This window comes from Urocampus carinirostris, chromosome 20, assembly GCF_059441175.1.
Source record: "Urocampus carinirostris isolate Australia breed hairy pipefish chromosome 20, RoL_Ucar_1.0, whole genome shotgun sequence".
Lineage (NCBI taxonomy): Eukaryota > Metazoa > Chordata > Actinopteri > Syngnathiformes > Syngnathidae > Urocampus > Urocampus carinirostris.
The window spans coordinates 24,471,911-24,491,046 of NC_142368.1; the positions used below are offsets into that span (position 1 = coordinate 24,471,911).

The 19,136-nt window shown below is 41.5% G+C and overlaps 1 protein-coding gene across 1 annotated transcript in view; it reads right to left on the reverse strand.

Annotated features, from left to right (window-relative positions):
• LOC148346680 (tyrosine-protein phosphatase non-receptor type 14-like) overlaps positions 1–2,434 on the reverse strand; it is a 76,764-nt gene extending 74,330 nt beyond the window's left edge. Inside the window, exon 1 of the mRNA XM_088325081.1 lies at positions 2,080–2,434. The gene's annotated coding sequence lies outside the window, so the exon portion shown is untranslated. The remainder of the gene's footprint in view (positions 1–2,079) is intronic.
• Between the last annotated feature and the right edge of the window lie 16,702 nt (positions 2,435–19,136).

Consider the following 19,136-nt stretch of genomic DNA (forward strand, 5'->3'; position numbering starts at 1 on the left):
CACCCAAGTTGGTGGTGCGTTCGTGCCTCCATAGGAAATGGGACACAATGCTATGACCCCATGTCACTCGGGTCAGGGTGACACACCATACTCTTCTGTTCAACAGTTTTACATATATTCTAAAAAACTATACAATGGTAATACTACAAAAATACTACAAAAATAAAACAAGAGTAATACTACAAAAACAAAACTAAAGTAACACTACAAAACTACATATCAAATTTAGTGTTTGAAACTGGAAAAAACAATTCTGCTTTAATTCTGAGCGTTTCAAAACCAATTTGATGAAACTAAATAAATTATAAAACAAATATGAAGAAATTGAACATGTATATGTCTGTACCAAGGATTGGCCCCTCGGTCGAATTTTTTAACCAAATGCGGCCCCTGACTCCAAATTGTTATCTCACTGGAGTGTCATTTTTGTTTTAATTTTAGGTTTCAGATTGTTATACCGCCACTTGAAGGCAACCGGCAATGGTATCAGCGACAATCACACGAACCAAACCTCATAAAAACTGGTACTGTATTGAAATGTTAAACTTCTAACGTCTTAAACTAGTTATAATGTCAGGTTTCAGATTGTTAAATGGCCATTTCAAGGCAACCAACAATGGTCAATTTGATATTGAGAAAAAATACATTGCGAAAAAAACTGCCATCTGCGCTAATCCCAATGAATGGTACCAGTACTGTTACCCCTAACTGGAGTCATTTTTGTTTTTATTTCAGGTTTTTTGATTGTTATACCGCCACGTGAAAGCAGCAGACCATGATACCAGGTAGAATAAGGAAAACTTATACCTTAAAAACCTACGTATCGAAACTGATACGGATAGATGTTATCTGTACTGTGAACTTCTCCCCGGATTGTCACTTTTGGGTTTATTTTAGCTTTTCAAATTCATAAATGAACACTTCACATCAGTCAACCATAGTATCGACCACCACCATGAAAACCAGTACCTTAGATAAACTGGTAACAGAATTGTTAACTTTTCACTGGAGTGTCATTTTGTTTTGGTTTTAGGTTTTTATTGTTGAATGGCTACTTGAAGGCATACGACCGTGGTGTCGGCTACCATCACGAGAACCAATAGGCTACATAAAAACTTTAAATTTGGAGCATGGGCGTAAAGAGCCCCTTTTGGGGGTGCTCAAGCACCTCCATATTCAACCCAAGAACCCCCCAAAGTTATAGCATTAATAAAACTCTCTTTTCCTTAACAAAGGAGACGTGGCCTTGAATACGACGGAAAAATGCCAGATGAAAATATTGAAAAGTAGTAAAACAAAACAGAAATGAACAACTCAGCGTCGGAAACACTTGAAATGGTTCAGTCTCTTTGTTTCCTAGCAATGCTCAGGCCAGCCACCTCCCCCCTGCCGCTCATATAGAGTAGTAATAGTCTTGTTGCTAACCGCAAAGTGGCTCTGCAGAGGTAGAGGTAGAGCGCTCGTCTGGGAAACAAGAGGTCCCAAGTTCGATTCCGAGCTCCTCAAAGACGCAGAACCCCAAATCGCCCTGATAAGCAGTTAAGCGCCTTGTATAGCTCACTCCGCAATTGGTTTTAGAGTGTTTGTCCAAATAGGTAAGAGTGAAGTATGTTGGAAAGCACTTTAGAAAGTCTTCAGTGATGGTTAAATCACTATAAAATTGCAATCCATTTACCAAAGTGACACTCCTGAACAGTGTTGAATGATCCTAAATCACTTTAGGTGAAAATAGAAATATTTTTAACCAACCACTCTGAGTGCTGCGCACACCCAAAGCTCTAAACCCAAAATCGAGTGTCAATTTTGGCTAACCTTTAGTTGGTAGTAGATTTTGATTAAATACTTCATTTTATGACAATCTAGAATCGAGTTATTTCAGTCTTGAAAAAAAATGTAGATCATCTTAATATTAGAGTTTAAAATAATTTTGTTTTGTTTTTAAGGGGGTGGGGAGCAAGGCGTGCCTATTAGGTGAGGGATGCTCCGTTTCGTTTCCATACGTGGCCCTGACGGCCTTTTCCAAAAGATCCGCATCCTTCCAAAACGTAGCACAACAGACACTTCAAAGTTTAAACTCACCCCACTACATGCCGATGTGGTCTAAAGAATCTTCTACAATTCTCGTCTTTTTTCTTGGGTCAAAAACATAATCCACATCCAGTTTGGATTAAGTTTCCACTAGAAACGCTGGATATTGTAACGGACTCTCGGGATCGGGGAAAATCTCGGATGACCCTCGGTTGTTCTTTACCCCCCCAAAAAAAAGTTTTCAGCTGGCCCAATTTGGACCTGGGTTCTTCCAAAACTTATGAAAAAGTGCTCCCACGCGAAAGTGAAAAAACTCAGCGGAGGCAGGACAGTCGAAAAGCGGCGTGATGTTGTATCTTCGCCGGGGCGCGTTTGCTAGGCTAAAGCGGAGCAGTCGAGGAGACCCTGCTAGCCCCAAGGGGGCGTTCTGGACACCAGAGGGCGGGGGTGAGCTGGTGGTGGCAGTGCTGCATTCATCGACACCACTTAAGATCGGAATTTAGGGAAATCGTTTTTTGTTTTTGTTTTTCTCAACGCTTTGCATTAGGGCATTATGTCCACAAGATTTTGCTCCAATCTGCAGTGGAACTGTATATATTATCATAAATAATCAGAAACAATAAAATATATCATTTCTAAAATCATTATAGCAGTCATTAGTCAATTCAGAAAGGATTACAATGGGTTAACTCAAAACCTACATATTATATTTTCTGAAGTTTTTTGTTTTGTTTTTTGTCTTCCCATCTCCCCCTCTTTCTTACTGTCTAGCAAAAATACAGTGCATAAAACTATCTATTTTAAGGTGTGGCGCGTTGTTTTAGATATCCTTAAAAAGCTTAAAATTAAACAGTTGAGTATGTGTCAAGTATGCCCAGCTGAGTTCAAAGAGCCTTTATATTTTTTTCCCACAGTGCTTATCTGCTCTGATCTTACTTTTCTCATTGGTGTTTCGGCCACGGAGCACATTAGGCTGAGGGAAAGGAGGCTTCTAGGGTGATTTCACGTGCGTGCTCGTGGTTTTCTTTTATTCTAGGATGAAAATGGTGAAAGAAAGAAAATATATCCTCCCAAAAAGATAAAACCAGAAAAAAAAAATTCAAGCGCATTAAAGAGAGACATGTATGTGCATGCGCCATGCAAGCAGCTTGACAGTGGCTGCAATGATGATTTCAGCAAGAAGATGGCATCAGCAAGCAGAATATTTTGAATTTACAGACACCACCTCTAACTTTATAAGATGGGATCAGATGCGATACTCCCAAATGAGCAAGCCGCGAGGACAGGACAGGTTTACAGGATGACTATATTCTTGCAACCCGTCCCAATAATAAAATTTGTAAAAAATGTTATAAAAATAATAATAATAATCCCAAATTAATTGAGTAATCACTAGACCGCTAAGGGTCTAAATTACATAAGAAAAGGCATTCGATTATGTCTTATCATTACAAAATTTGAACTCACAGTAGCTCATTTTGACTGAACTATTTCACATAATGCTCAACGTTTATAATGCGGCTCATTAAAAATATAGTGATGACAAAATTTAGTCTAGATAGATGGTTCTCAGCCATTTTTTGGGAGTATGTAACCCCTTGTAACCTTGTTTCAAACTGTTAAATCTAACAAGCGATATAAATAATAGTGATATAAGTTATCACTATAATAAAAATAATAATAATAATATTGATAATTTAACGATATTTTGTCTGATTTATTAAAGATTCATTGAAAATTTTAAAAATGAATAGAGGCTATCATGACTAAGTTTTCAAACTTCCCAGCTTTAGGGGGTAACATGAAGGCAGCAGACTGTGACATCACAAGTCTGGAATGTAAGGTATGCGGGGCTCCTGCTTTCAGGCTTTTCCAGGGGCCACACAAGTGTAACAAAGGACCCACAAGACTATAATTCTAAATTATATCTCGCCTCTTCTCTTGATCTTCTTTATGACCCACAACTTCAATTGAGGAATCGTTTTACACACATCTTTAGAAGATAAGACCGCTGAACAAGCATTTTAAGCTTTCACAGTAACAGTAATGACGACTGTTTATCTTCACATTTTATTTCCATTGATAACATTTGAATGTTTTGATTAAAGTGATTAAAACAAACGATTGCTATGAGAGTAAGCTGGATGTTTGTAATCATTGTAATTCACTTTGAATGAAAAGTTAATAAAGTCTTCTTTACGTTACAACCATACCTGTCAACCTCCACGGCTCCATGCCCGTACAAACTGTCGTATTTTCCCGTAAAAAATGCAAAAGAATCATACACCATATATATATATATATATATATATATATATATATATATATATATATATATATATATATATATATATATATATATATATATATATATATTTTTTTTTTTTTTTTTTTTTTTTTTTGAATGATGCATGATTGGAAATCCCCAGGCGGCAGACGCATGCGCACAGTAGCATCAAGCCGCTCGCTTCGTTTGCAACGAAAAAAACGATACTTGATTGATTTGCCGTTTCATGATAGTCGGTGTACCGGAAGGTACCCATAATTGACAAATTTGCGTTTTTCCGTACAGATTTTCTTGTGCGCCGTACACATCTTAAAATGCAGAATAAACGTACAAGTTGACAGGTATGTTACAACTAATAAACGTCTGAGTTCATGGGTGTAAACAGTCGCTTGTATCGAATTTTTGAAACTCTCTTTTCCATAAAAATGACAGGATAGGCTGAAATATGATGGAAAACGTTATTTATATAAAAAAAGTAAAACAAAACAAAAATGTGAACAATGCAGCGTTGGTATTACTCCACTGCCTTGAAATGGCTGAAACTATTTAAATCCTAGTACTGCATTGTAGTATTTCTGCAGTATTTTCTGCAGTAGTGTTTTTGTAGTATTCTCATTTCATCAGCTGTACCGCTTATCTTTATTAGGGTCGCGGGGGGGCTGGAGCCCATCCCAGCCATCTCCGGGCAGTGGGCAGGGGTTGCCAGGTTGCCAGCCAATCGCAGGGCACACGGGGACAGACAACTCACTCGCTCAGTCACACCTAGGGACAAGTTGGACCGGCCAATTCACCTGAAATGCATGTCTTTGGAATGTGGGAGAAACCGGAGTGCCCGGAGGAAACCCACGCAAGCACGGGGAGAACATACAAACTCCGCACAGTAAGGCCGGTAGATGGATTTGAACCTACGCAGGAGACCTCAGAACTGTGCCGCACACGTGCTAACCACTGCGGCGCCGTGCTGCCCTGTAGTATTTCCATAATTCAATATTTGTAATATATCTGTAGTATTACTGTAGAGTAGTTGTATTTCTGTGGTTTTTCCATAGTAAAATTGGCATGTCCTGCACGGTTGTCATGGCGCCCAGCTGGCGCCGCCCCTTGACACCGGCTGAGACGCATTGAACTGATTGCTTGTGGAGTACTTAAACGCTCCTTTTGGGACTGCCCGTTGCCAGACCATTGCTTTACCTTGTTGAAGACCTGTTCATGCCTGTTTGATCTGTGTAATGCCTAATTTCTAATTTTGATTGCCTTTGAATCTGTTTTGTTTTGTTTTGTTTTTGGTCCATTTGTGTGTTGGACAACTTTTATTTCTCAATTAAAGTGACAGATCGGCTACGCAAATGAGTTCCGGCTTTCTGCTTCCTGGTCCGTTTTGTGACAAAAATATTTGTAGTATATCTGTAGTAGAATTACTTAAGTTGTATTTTTATGGTATTTTTGTAGTATTTCCATAGTAGAATATTTGTAGTAAATCTGTAGTATTTTTGTATAATTTCTTTAGTTGTATTTTGTGGTATTTTTGTGGTGTTTCTGCAGTAAGATGTTTGTAGTGTTTCTATAGTATTTTCTAGTAATACTGTATTTTATTATTAAGTATTTTGTAGCATTTCTTCAGTAGTATTTTTGTAGTATTTCTGTTGTATTATTTCTGTAAAGGTATGTGTGGAGTATTTCTGTTGTAACATTTATGTAGCAGTATTTCTATTACAGTATGGTGTTTCTGAAATGGTATTTTTGTCGAAGTATTTTGAAGAAGTTACATACTAGTATTTTTGTAGTATTCCTTTAGTATTTTTTATATTACTGTTTATATATTTTTGTTGCATTTATGTTGTAACATTTCTGTAATAGTATTTTATATCATAGTGTTACTGTAATAGTATTTTTGTAGTATGTCTATATTATTTTTCTTATCAGAATGATGACAAAATTGTATGTTAGGCCCCTTTTTTAAGCAGTAAATTTAATATTGAGTCTTGAGGTAATTTTATAGTAGTATGTTTGTTACAAACATTGAAAAGGACAATGATGACAAACTTGGCACTGAAGAAAAGTTTTTTTTATCACTAGTATTATATTAACTATTATATGTATCTCCTTTATATTTTGACCGAGGCAGCACGGCGGCGGCACAGTGGTTAGCGCCTGTGCAGCACAGTTCTGAGGTCATCCCAGGAGCCAAGAAGAGATTCGCAGGTTCGAGAGCGTTTTCTGTCTGGGCCCCTGTGCTGTGGAATGCTCTTCCCCCTGAGATTCGATCTGCAACCTCAGTAAAAATATTTAAATCACACTTCTATTCTATAGCATATGAATAACCTATAATTTATGTTGATAATATGTGTATCATTTACGCCCTAGTCTGTAATAATGGTTTGCAATATTCTTTGATCTGTGCAGCCCTTTGAGACTCTTTGTGATTAAGGGCAATACAAATAAACATGACTTGACATGAGATCGATGTCACGAGGGACCGGACCAGAACGGAGGCAGGAGGCAGGAAGGGAGAACTCAATTGCGTTGACGATCAAAACTTTTATTTAGTAAAATAAAAGTCGTCCAAAACTCAGGGACAAGACAGAACAAACAGGCTTTAACTAAAAACATGCAAACACAGGTTTCTTCTGACTCAAACAAAACAGGACAGAGCAAAACAGAACGGGAGATGCAGACAGAAAATGCAAAACAGAAAATGCAATGAGCCAGCACCCGCAAAACCCAAACCCCCCCTTAAGAAGCAAAAGCGCAAATTAGGCGATCTGCTTCAGCTGTTGCCCAGGAGGCGGGGCCAGTCGGTTGCCACGGCGACCATGCTGGACACGACAATCAAACCTCCTGTGTGGGGTTTGCATGTTCTCCCCGTGCTTGCGTGGGTTTCCTCCGGGCACTCCGGTTTCCTCCCACATTCCAAAAAAACATGCGTGTCAGGTGAAATGGCCGGTCCAAATTATCTTTAGGTGAGAATGAGCGAGCAAATTTTCTGTCCCTGTGTGCCCCGCGACTGGCTGGCAACCAGTTCAGGATGTCACCTGCCCACTGCCTGAAGTTAGCTGGGATGGGCTCCAGCACCCCCGCGACCCTACTGAGGATAAGCGGTGCAGATAATGGATAGATGGCTGGATATATATGGACCATTTTTGTTTGTCGAGCCGGATGAAATAGCCCGACGCATTTGGCCCTCGGGCCGTGGTTTGCCCACCACTGATCTGGGTGCTCAGCACTCTCAAAGCTTAAAACCTGAAATCGGCCCTCGTTTAGTTTTTTATTCTGAATGTATTTTTAGAAGGATAAAATAAACTATTCTCAATCTGTATTCTGCATAGACGCGCTGTCATTATTTTTGGCCAAATGTTGACATCTTGTGGTCAAAATGAGAACTGTATGCCTTGCCCTTGGAATTTGTATGGACTCTCTCAACTCCAAGCGGCTGTGACGAGGCAAATCTGATTAAAAAAATAATAATTTTATCGGCAAGATCTACGACAGCCAGCTAAAACGCCAGATGATTTGAATAAGGTATTGTAGAGCGGGTTCCTGACGCAAAACCACTCAAAAAACAGGGGCCAGATTCAGTATTGATTTAGATGTTTCCAACCTTTATCAATCACAATTGACCCATTACCTGACCCAAGTGTGTCTGAGGAGGGAAACCTCCTTTACTCAAGCGCCTGATTGTTCTCACGGGGATTACCTCCTCCAGCACACTTTATTTAAATGTTATCTGGAATTTATGCAGTAGCCGGCTAATGATCCTGATAATTTGTTCTCAATGGGTTCCTTCCTGCTAACTGAAGCATTTCATACATTTTACTATAAAGGATTCTATACGATTAAATCTATCTATCTATCTACCTTGGTCATATCCCTCAAGAGGGGTGACCGACAGCAAGACACACACATACAATAACAAAAAAATAATAATGAAAAAAATAAACCCACACAACATTTTTTGGACCATGGCCAACCCAATTGCCCAAACACCCAAACAAGTTAGCACCTTGGCACCCAAGATGGTGATGCTTTCGTCCCTCCAGATGAAACGGGACACCAGAAAGCGGCCATGTCACTCGGGTCAGGGTGACACAACACACTCTTTTGTTCAACAGCAGGGCCCGACAGCTTTCACTGGTTTACCCCTGGCTCATCATACGGGTGCCCAGCCCATCCTTAAGAACGCGTCCACAATCCCACTATCCTTTCACAACACCTCTCCACTCCTTTCTATCACCAACAAGAGCTCTAGCTTCCATTATATTTAGACCTCTTTCCTGCAGTGCACTCATAACACCATCCTTCCACGTCAATTGTGGCCTTCCTCTTGGTCTCCTTCCATTGACTTCTGCTCTGTAGATCCTCTTCAACATTCGCTCCTCATCCATCCTCTCTATGTGTCCAAACCAACCAAGTACTCTCTTATAAACACGCTTGCTCAGTTCCACGACTACTCTAGTTCTGTCTGTCACAATTTCATTTCTCAGTCTATCCAATCTTGACACTCCTAACATAGTCCTCAAACACTTCATCTCAAAAACATTCAACTTCCTTCTTAAATCTGCGTTCAGGCTCCAAGTCTCTGCACCATACAACACAGTCGGCACAATCACACTCTCATACAGTCCCCTCTTAACATCCATACTCATACTCTTGTTGTTCATCACTCTCCTCAGAGCACCCAAAACCTTGCTTCCTTGATTCACTCTGTGCAATACCTCGCACTCCATTTCACCAACTGCGGCCACATCACAACCCAAGTACCTAAAGCTTTCAACTTCTTCCAGCACCTGTCCATGCAACCTGATTTCTAACGTCATGCCGACTCCATCACATGAACACTTCACCTTACTCAGTCTATCCAATCTTGTCACTCCTAACATAGTCCTCATAGTCGCGTCTACGAGATTGTTTCAGATTCCTACTATAGCAGAATTCTGGATTGAGACTTTTTATCTTGAAAAGTTTCGGGTAAGTATCTCGGACGATTGGCGCAAGGTAAGTGCCGCGCACAATTGTTTTACAGTCGGAAGCTGCTGCCAATCGTTGTTGAAGGGCATCCCCTCCCACGGCTGCTAAGACGCTCTTTGGCATCCGACGCTTACAAGTGAGTATGGGTTGCTGTAAAGGTTGCTCCCGTGTCCGTAGGCAAGTAGCCCTTCTAGAGGGACGTGTCCGTGAGCTAGAGCAGTTAAAACGGAAAATGTTAGGTGCCTCGGACACCACTGCTAGCGTGGGTTGTAGCGAACCTGCTAGTCCGGTTACCACTAGCCCTAAACGGCATGCTAATCGCGGTGAGCCATTTCAGACGCATAACAAGTTCAGCCCCCTAGCTATTCCCACTCCACCCCGGTCTACTGGCTCCCGCACCCTAGTTATAGGTGACTCCATCACCCGTAACATAAAGCTTAGCACCCCAGCAACGGTTATGTGTATTTCTGGGGCCAGAGCACCCGACATTGAGGCTAATTTGAGGGAGCTGACGAGCAAACCTAGACACCAGGACAGGGCTAGCTACACCGATATAGTCATTCACGTCGGCTCTAATGATACTAGAATGAGACAATCTGAGATTACAAAGAAAAATATTGCTCGGACCTGTAATCTCGCCAGAAAGATGAGTCAGCATCGAGTAATTGTCTCTGGCCCCTTGCCTGCGAGAGGCAATGATGAGAGGTTTAGCAGACTAGTCTCGCTAAACCGGTGGCTGGCAAGTTTTTGCAATCAGAAGGGATTTAGGTTTGTGGATAACTGGCCTGCTTTCTGGGGCCGACCTGACCTGCTGAGGAAGGTGCTCTCACTCTTTCTAAAAATATAGATTACTGTTTAAGCCTTCCATGACAAGGCACACTAGTGCAGGCCAGGTCACAGGTGATTAGTGAACCTGTAACCATGGGTGTGGAGTCTGTAACACTAGAGCTAACTAGCGCTATGCTAGATTCATGCAATTCACATAGTTTTTGTAGTTTAGAGCGTTCTACTGACTGCACCATACACCCTGATTTATACTCTCCTATAGCATCTTCTTCTGTGCTTCTTACTTCTGTTTCTCCCTTGTTAGGTGAGGAGGGAGAAGAAATAACATTATTTTCTACCAATAGTCATCCTGCTACTCCACCTGTAAACAATATTCCTGTGGTATGGAATTCGTGCCGCATCTGCCGTCATGCAAGGCACAAGACCCGGGACCGGCAGTATAATCCTGTGGAGGTTACCACTAAGGTTGCCATTAAGGTTCAAAACTCGCGAAAGGTTTCAGCTCAGTCCACAGTGCTGAATCTTGGCCTTCTGAATATTAGATCACTAGCCTCCAAGGCTTTACTTGTCAATGACCTTATTAATGAACACAATCTTAACCTTATTGGCCTTTGTGAGACCTGGTTAAAACCAAATGAGTTTGTAGTGTTGAATGAGGCTTCTCCCCCTAACTTTGTGAGTTCGCACTTGGTACGACCATGCAAAAAAGGTGGAGGTGTTGCTCTTATATCGGAAGATAAGTTGAAATTTACTCCTAATACCCCTACTAGTTTTAAAACGTTTGAAGCACTTGTTATGAGGTCCTTAATGTCAACACCAATTTATTTAGTTGTTGTGTATCGCCCACCTGGACCATACTCAAATTTTTTGGAAGAATTTTCGGAACTGTTAACAGACTTAGTAACTTATGCGGACAATGTTGTAATTATTGGTGATTTTAATGTTCACATAAACTCCCCATCAAATTCACTTGCAATTGCATTTAAGTCACTGATTGATACATTTGGTTTCAATCAAATAGTTGATGTGCCCACTCATAAAGATGGGAACACTCTAGATCTCGTCCTGACCCGTGGCGTAGTAGCCTCAAATGTTACAGTGTTACCGTATCCTAATGCCATCTCTGATCACTATCTTGTTAAATGTGAGGTGCTGTTTAATGTTTACTGTGATTTACTGTGACTGTGAAAATGTAGGCTTTAGCAGTCGCAATATCCGACCTGAAACGGTTTTAGCCTTAAAAGAATTATTACCTACGGTAACTGCAGCCTTCCCTTCGTACACTGGGTCTGTTGACTCACTTACAAACAACTTCAATACTGCTTTGGTTAATGTTCTTGATTCTGTGGCGCCCCTAAAGTATAAATTCCGACCCAAGAAGAATACACCTTGGTTTACTGAAGAAACTAGGTTACTCAAACAAAGTTGCAGAAAAATTGAACGAAAATGGCGCACTACTAAGCTGGAGGTTTTTCGACTGGCCTGGTGTGACAGTTTGCTGAAATATAAAGTAGCTCTTGCCTCAGCTAAAGCTTCGTTTTTCTCTAAGATTATTGTTAAACATAAGAATAATCCGAAATTTTTGTTTGACACAGTGGCGAAACTCACCAGACAACAACTTAACCCAAATGGTTGCACTTATTCTGCTAACGACATTATGGAATTTTTTAATAAAAAGATTCAACTAATCAGGAATGAAATTTCAAAAGAACACTCTGTTTCCTCCTCCTATATCAAAAATGTGGAGGTGTTAGGTATGGACCGTGTCGGCGGTTGTTCAGAAACATTCTCCAGTTTCAATGATTTGTCCCTTGATAATCTAACACAGATGGTCAGTAGGGCCAAACAAACTACGTGCCTGCTTGATCCGTTTCCAGCTTCACTGGTGAAGGATTTGTTTGGGATCTTAGGACCATCAGTTTTAAATATTATTGATACATCGCTATCCTCGGGTATTGTTCCTGTAGCCTTCAAGTCTGCCGTCATTAAGCCTACGCTTAAGCGACCTAACCTTGACCCAGAAAGCCTAGGTAATTATAGGCCAGTGTCAAATCTGCCATTTTTTGCGAAATTACTCGAAAAGGTCGTTGCACAGCAGCTAAATGACTTCATGTCAGAAAATAACGTTTTTGAAACTGTCCAGTCAGCATTTAGGGCAAATCACTCTACTGAGACAGCCCTGGCTAAAGTAACCAATGATCTCCTTTTAACAATAGATTCCGGTGCCTCATCAATGTTACTGCTGCTGGATCTCAGCGCTGCTTTTGATACGGTCGACCACAACATATTATTGGTTCGTCTAGAACGCATTGGTATCTCAGGAACTGTACTCTCGTGGTTTAGGTCCTACCCGTCAGACAGGATGCAATGTGTTAACTAAGGCAATCTGACCTCTAAACAATCTAATGTTCTCAATGTTTCCTCAGATTCAGCCACAAGCGCTGTCATCTGCAAACAACAACTGACTTACCTGCCACACTGTTCCACTGTTGTCCATCATGTCTACACCTCTGCCAAATACTCTTGCATTCACCTCTCTCACCACACCATCCATGTACACATTAAACAGCCATGGTGACATCACACACACCTGTCTCACACCAGTCAACACAGGGAACCACTCACTTGTCTCACTCCCTACTCTTACACATGCTCTGCTGCTCATATAAAAACTCTTCAATGCTTCCAACAACTTTCCACCCACTCCATACATCACCATCACTTGCCGCAACGCCTCTCTATCAACTCTGTCATACGCCTTTTCCAAGTCCATGAAAGCCAAATAAACATCCTTACCTTTTGCAAAATATTTCTCACACACCTGTCGTACTGCAAACACCTGATCCACACATCCTCTTCCTTTCCTGAAACCACTCTGCTCCTCCATCACCACCTCATTCGTTCTTTCTTTCACTCTCTTAATCAAGACTCTTCCATACAACTTACCCGGCACAGACAACAAACTGATATCTCTCGAATTGCTACATTTATACTTATCACCTTTACCCTTATTCAATGGCACCACACATGCACTACACCAATCAACAGGAACCACACCACTTAAAAAGCATACATTCAACAAGCGTACTAACCAGTCAATCATAGCTGTGCCACCTTTTTTCAGGCATTCAGCAGTACAACCATCCAACCCAGGTGCCTTCCCCCTTTCATTTCTTTCACTGCCTTTTGCACCTCTCATGTTTCCAGAGGCTTCACATTTAAATCACCCAACACGGGCATTCTCTCCATACCATCGATCGCCTCGACTCTCACTTCTCTCCCATTCTCCACATTTAGCAACTCCTCAAAATACTCTGCCCATCTCGTCCTGACTGCACTACCGCTAACCAGCAATCTGCCATCCTTATCTTTCACTTTCTCTACCTTTCCAGACTCCCTGTTTCTTACTCTTTTCACTTCTTTCCAGAACACTTTTCTCCTTTCCTCAAAGTTCACTCTTATCTTTCGACACTATTCATCATTTGCTTTCCTTTTCGCTGCTTCCACTTCCGCTTTTACCAACCTTTTCTTCACTTTATATCTTTCATACGCATCGCCACTCTTATCTTACAGCCACTCCTCAAAGGCACGTCTCTTTTCTGTCACAGCCTCTGATACCTCATCATTCCACCATTCACTTCTTTTCCTAATACCTCGACCAACTTTTCTCATTCCACACACTTCTATTGCACTCCTCAACACTGCCCTTTTTAAACCACGTCCGTTCAATTTCCACACTCTCCATTACTCTTCCACTAACCCGTTCATACTCTTTCCTTATCCTCTCTTTAAACTCTCTTTCCTTTTCTGCCTTATTCAACTCTGACATTTTCACCTCTTCCCTCACACTCTTCTTATAACTAGCCCTCCACGGTCCATTTATTCTCAGTTTTCCTTCCACATAAAAATGATCAGACATACCACTCATTTCACCTCTGTAAACATGCACATCCAACAATCTACTTAACATCCCTTTCTTAACCACTACATAATCCATCAGTGCTCTGTCCACCATCTTTCCACTATCCACTCTGACAAAGGTATACTTATTCACGTCCCTCTTTTTCAACAATGTATTTCCAATCACCAACTCATTATCCACACATAACTCAATCAATTTCTTCCCACTCTCATTTCTTCCTTGTACTCCATATCTACCAATCACATTTTCAACCGTTTCATCACCCACTCCAGCATTCAGGTCACCTAGTATTACCACTTTCCACCCTTCTTTCGCACTTGCCACACATTCGGACAAGTCCTTCCAGAACTCCTCTCTCCTCAGCGCTTCTTTCTGAAACAGGTCCATATGCACTTATAAACACCCATACTTCTACACCCCACTTCAACCTCACCCACATCAATCTGGAAGATATCTCTTTCCACTCCACCAGTTTTTCCTTTGCTTTCTCACTCACAAGCACAGCCACTCCTTCTCTAGCATGTCCACCCGTAACTCCAGACCTTCTACCATACATACCTCCAAGCTGTAATTCGCCCTTTCCTTTCATCTTTGTTTCACTCAGGGCTAATACATCAACCTTCCTTTTAGTCATCATCCTTCCGATCTCCTCTTTCTTCCACTCAGTCGCTTTACTTCCACATCCTCTCACATTTAATGACCCTATCACTAGGGTTTGCGAGACCTTTCGGTCTCCCGCCCCCCTTTCTTTGCCTTGCTGTGTCTTAGGGAGCAGAGATAGAGAGGAGAGGATCTCCAATCCCCTCGCTCCCTCCACTTTAGTCGCCACCTACGACACACAGCGACCATGGTGGGAGAATTCTCTTACCTCTCACAAGGAGAGGCCCCCTCACCACAGGGACAAAAAAACGATTAAAGTTACATTTATCGAGTGCAATGAAGATTTTCACCGGGTAGGCTGAAGTTCAATGTCAGGTCACGCTGATCCGAATGCGGATTGTTTTGGCTGGGGAATTTTGATAACAGGACTCTGACGGGGGGGACGGCAGGCAATGTTTGGAGAACAAGGCCCCGATGACGTAGAAACGCTCTCCTGTTTTGAGTTTCTCCACACATCGAGGCGAGGGGGTGGACCCCTTGTGGGGGTTTTCCTGGCACGTCCATGGGAGGAGCCGACACACCAGCTTGAGGGAAAAAAACGTGGGTAGAGGCAGTGTTCCCTCTAAGATGCGCGCGTGCGCAATTGCGCACTGCTCGCACATTATCAGCGCACAAGAAAATCTAGCCAGCGCACAAAAATGAGGGCTCAAAATTACTAATTAAGAAGCGACTCAAGTCAAAGTTACAGTGCATGAACGTAAAAATACATGGGTTCCCCTGACGTTGTGTCCTAAATGCGGTATTTTAAAGTCGAGTCGAAGGAGAACGAAGTTGTGTAAAGTTTGTAGAGTTTGTCGGGGAACCGGCTTCTTCGGCTCGGCTCACAAAAAAAACGGCTCTTTCGGGTCCTAAACGGCTCTTCGGGTTGTTTTTGCTTCTTTAATCCCAACATGACCAAATATTATGTAAAATTATGCACAAAATGACTTAAAGGAAGGGGGGAATAGAACAAAAAAGAAAAAAATACCAAAATGAAAAAGTAGTGAAAAGCTGAGAAAAAAAGAAACAAAAGGAAGAGAAAAAATAAGTAAAATTTAGAAAAAAGCCAGAAAAAAAGAAAAGAAAGAAATGTAGGAAAAAAAGTAAATAGAGAACAAAAAGAAAAAAGTAACAGCTCGGAAAAAATAAACACTATGAGATTTTTTTAAAGGAATTTTTAAAAAAGTAGAAAAAAACACAGAAAAAAGAAGAAAAAGTTTGTGTTCCAATCAAATAATTTCCAATTATATCAAGTGAATCTTGTTGCCAACATTGTACTTCCACTAAAAAATGTGATTAAGTACAGTTCTGTAGCTTACAACCGACTAAAGGAGCCCCCCCAAATTTTAATATTGTGCCACAAATTATATCAGGAAATAAAAAGAAATGGATAACTTGTGAAAGAATTGTAAGAACAAACAACGTTTGTAGGCCGTACAACCTTTGCAATAGTACATGAGTCAATTCATTCAAAAGAGAAAAATAATTTTGCATTGCCGGAAACTCAGCAAAATGTAACTTGATGTCAAGTTTTGGACATGTTTGATAATTAATTATCTTGCCACACTTGGGATTATGGTGGCTCACTCTTGTTTCAAGCGTTGCTCACCAACTTTGTGTGAACGCTCAGACCCGTGGAAAATTAGAGGGAACATTGGGCAGAGGGAGAGAGGCAGAAGATCGAGAGAGGAGGCTTGACGGAGACTCGAGCGACACTAATTCGGCTAATTCGTCTATTTACGATGGAGTTCACTTAGTTAAATTATTTTAAGAAATTAAATCTGCCCCCGTGTGGAAATGCCGGTCTCTTTTTCAGTTTTCCATCAAGAAACGAGCGCGCATTATTAGAAGAATGCAGGTTGTGTTGGGTTAATGGAGTCAGATAACTAATTCGAACAATTTTTTTAAACGATACATTTTAATATATTTAATTCCTAACATAACAATCCCATTTATTTACATAGGGGTGTTAGAGAAGGGAAACATCAGAAACATGCCAGAGTCCTGAAATCCATTCATGTATTACCACTTTAAACACACCTGAGTCAAATATTCAGGGTAATTAGCAGGATGATTATTTGAATCAGGAGGGGAACATGAAAAAAACATGCTGGAGTAAAGAAAGCCCTCAATGTCTCCCACCTCAAATACACCTGAATCAAAAATCCAGATTCAAATAATCAGCCAGCTAATATTTCCGTTTATGTTAATCAGATGTGTTCAAGGTGGTATACATTGACGCATGTCATGTCTCTGGCATGTTTGTTTATCTACTGATTTATACAACCAGCATGCTAATGATCCTGCTTATTTGACTAAGGTGTGTCTGAGGAGGGAAACATCAAATCCACATAGACCTATTGTACTTGAGAGCCAAAATGTTCTCAAGTGTTTCACTTTTCCAACTCGCTTCATTTAAATGATGAACTTATCAGCAATCTATAGATTGCCTATTAACGATAATGATCATTTGAACCAGGTGCATTGGAGGAGAGAATCATTGAATAGATGCATGCTTGACGCCCTTGAGGACTATACTGTGAAGAAACATGATTGGAGAACATTTATAGTTTGGTGCGATTAATATAAGTACACGATATGCAGCTGATGAGAAAGGTTTGATAGTCATTTTGGTTCAGATGTCAACAAAGTAGCCCCTGGGACATCAGGGAAATTTTGCGATTCTTTCTCACATTTGTTCAAACAATTTGGTCGGCAGGGGTTAGGGGTTGGCAGTGCCCACCCACGGACTCGCTCTGCCCAACCACCGGAACACGGATGTAGTACTGACGGCAGTCTGGGTAGCACACGTGCTATCTCACTCATAAATGAAATGAAATGAAATGAAATGAAATGATCTGAAATGATCTGCATTTATATAGCGCTTTTCAAGTCAATGACTTCCCAAAGCGCTTTACATTGTGCTTCACATTTCCCAATAGCGGCCGTGATCTGTGCAGCCATGTAAGGCGCTAACCTGCTTATTGGGGGTATTGGGGGTTCAGTGTCTTACCCAAGGACACTTCGGCATGTAACACGGACAAGCCGGGATTCGAACTGGGATCCCTTAATCCTAAAACGATCGCTCTACCTCCTGAGCTACTGCCGCCCCGAAAAAATAAAATGTTGTGTATGTCAGCAGTACAATAGAGGACTTTCCTGCCCCCTAAAGCACACAGTGAGTGTGTCATTCCCCCACAAAGGAAGCATATCCTTTTGCTGTAGTGATGGGAATTCCGTCTCTTTTTAGAGAAGTGGCTATTTCGGCTCGCCTGACTAAAAACAGCAGTCTCTTTCGGCTCCCAAGCAGCTCTTCAGATTGATTTTGTCGCTTTAATCCATCAATCCATTCTCTACCTGCACCACTGATCGTCACTAGGGTCTTCGGGGTGCTGGAGCCCAATAGGTTAAAAAAATTGTTAATGTAAAAAATGATGACCAAACTGGTAGCTTGTCGGGCTAATTGATAACAAAATGTAGCTCTCGTCTTCATCCATCCATTATCTGCCCCGCTTATCCACAGTAGGGTCGTGGGGGTGTTGGAGCCCATCCCCGCGATCTTCAGCAAGGGGCGGGGGACAGCCTGAACTGGTTGCCAGCCAGTCGCAGGATTTAATCCACGTAGCACCATTTATGACATAATGAAATGATCTGCATTTATATAGCGCTTTTCAAGTCAATGACTTCCCAAAGCGCTTTACAATGTGCTCCACATTTCCCAATAGCGGCCTTGCAGCCATGTAAGGCGCTAACCTGCTTATTGGGGATATTAGGGGTTCAGTGTCTTACCCAAGGACACTTCGACATGTAACACGGACGAGCCGGGATTCGAACTGGGATCCCTTGATCCAAAGACGAGCGCTTTACCTCCCGAGCTACTGCCGCCCATAATGCACAAAGTGCCCTAAAAGGGGGAGAAATACAGCAAAAGAAGAAAAAAAGACAACAATGAAAAAAAAGAAGAAAACAAATAAAAAAGGGAAAAAATAGAGAAAAAGAAGAAAAACATAATAAAGCAATAACAAATAAGGAAAACACTAGGAAACAGGATACAAAAAAGCAGGAAATAAATTGGAAACTATGAAAAAGCAAGAAAAACGAAATAAAAAGCTAAGAAATGTCGTGATTGCTAACTCGAGTCACCTGGAGCAATCACGTGGACGCCCTCTAATTGGCTAATTTTCCCTTCTTAAGCACGCTACGCCCAGACCTCTTGGTCTGAGGATTACGTTTGTACCCTGTATGACTCTCCTGATTAGCTGTCCCGTCTTGATCTGTCCGACCTGCTTCCGTCCCACGCTACGATCTTCTCTCCAGCCCCGGTAAACTTGACCCGCTAGACTTCCGCACTCCGATTGGCTACGTGTTCCGAAACTACCTTCCCGGCTCCGCTGCTGACGTCCGACAGCCATCACGTCTCCCGCTACCCCTGTACGCTTCGCTAAATAAAGAACTGTAACGAACACTCTGGGGTTTCCTGTTCTGTTCTGGTCCTTCTGACAGAATCCT